Source organism: Opisthorchis viverrini, assembly GCF_000715545.1.
Source record: "Opisthorchis viverrini unplaced genomic scaffold opera_v5_117, whole genome shotgun sequence".
Classification (NCBI taxonomy): Eukaryota; Metazoa; Platyhelminthes; class Trematoda; order Opisthorchiida; family Opisthorchiidae; genus Opisthorchis; species Opisthorchis viverrini.
In genome coordinates this window covers 615,762-617,516 of record NW_008751771.1, presented here as the reverse complement: position 1 = coordinate 617,516, position 1,755 = coordinate 615,762, and positions in this window count along the sequence as shown.

Genomic DNA, 1,755 nt, shown 5'->3' with positions numbered 1-1,755 from the left:
TCTTGGAAGTTGTATTAGTTCTGATTGTAGTGTGACAGATGAGGTGAGTGCACGAATCTGCAAGGCTCGGGCCACGTTTGCTAACTTGAAACACCTATGTCGTCAAAATGGTTTATCTCGGAATCTCAAGGGACGTGTGTATCAAGCGACAGCACGGGCTGTTTTGTTGTATGGCTGTGAGACTTGGCCTATTCGAGCAGCGAACCTGAGACGTCTTCAGGTGTTCGACAATCGTTGTCTCAGAACCATAGCTCGTGTGGGTTGGTGTCGCTGAGCCCATAACGAGGCAGTTAGAAAGCGTGTTTTCGGTTGTGCAACGGGTAAGTCCATTGAAGAATGTGTCCAGCACCAGAAGCTGCGTTGGTTCGGACATGTGTTGCGTATGTCGAACCATCGTTTGCCGAAGAGTGTGCTGTTTTTCAACTCTGAGTTGCGTAAACAGAGAGGGAGAGAAACCTGGAGGAGGGGTATGAGAGAAATAAAGGAACGCTTGGGTGCTATCGGTGCTACTCGCCTTCCAGGATGAGGACCGCGTGATTCCCACTGCCCCTGGTTAAAGACGATGCAAGATATGGCTGTGAACCGATGTCAGTGGCGATCTTGTTGTCAGTTTCTATCCAGATTGCCTGAATGATGTCTGGAGGTGTAGGCACTTCGGAATGATTGTAGTATGCTAGCGCTGAGTCCCTTTCCGTCGATCTTTGTTCTTTTCTTCGAATCTCACCACGGTTACTCCATTCTCATACGGCCGACCATGGTTTATTTCCCATGAATAATTGTGTCCACCTGCACGCGGACAGCTCTTGTAAACGCACAGTCAAACATGATTGAGAGTCATTGCTGACGAAAATTAGTGCTTTCATGATCTTTTCTTCAGGTCAATTCAAATTCACGGTACATCAAACTGAAAAGCAATACACACAAGTAAAGTACGGAGAAACATTTTGAGAGCAGAGAGTTGGAGACTGGCCTCATTGGCCAGCGGTCATGTGAGCTTGCGAGGGAACTGTCAATGCACGCACGAACGCTTTCTACTCTCAAGAGCTGGAGCTGTCGAGCGAATCACGATTGTCGCATTTGTGACCAGACAGTGATATTGGACAAATTCTATTGGCTAAATAAACGGCTTGTTGGAGTGTTCTCAAAGCAGTGTTGGAGTTGAGTGCATGATTGGTGTTGGGAGCGTGAATGACCGGTGCGCTAGTGACGGGTTGCGTTATCAACTGAAATGGCTCTGCTCCCGTGACCACCCACCAACCAGGCCAATGAATCGCGATGTGGATAGTTTTCGTGCATTTGCTTCCAATTGCCATGGTGTATTTATTTTACTTGTACGTATCTCCTTAAGTTTGATAAATCCTGGAGAACAGATTGCGAAAACATTAGTTTCCGTCAACTTACGTTAGGAAATACTGTGTGAAGTCTCAAATCACCATTTGAGTAGTATCCATTACTTTAAATCGTGCAAAAAAGCAGTATGTGCAACCCCGACAATATAGGAGCAATTTGGATTGTCTCAATGATATCGACGTCAACCAACGAGAACATATGCTTTCTTAGCAAGTGGTGAGCAATATTGCTGAGGAACCTTGAATCGTAAACAGAGGTCATTATCATCGACAGCATGACATCAGTGTTCAGCACCGATGCTTCACTGCCGTACAACCATGACTTATTTGAAAGCCTTATTGTAAAGAAAAGAGTAAAGGTGGACGGGGAAGGACTTAGTGCTAGCTTACCACAATCATTCCGAGG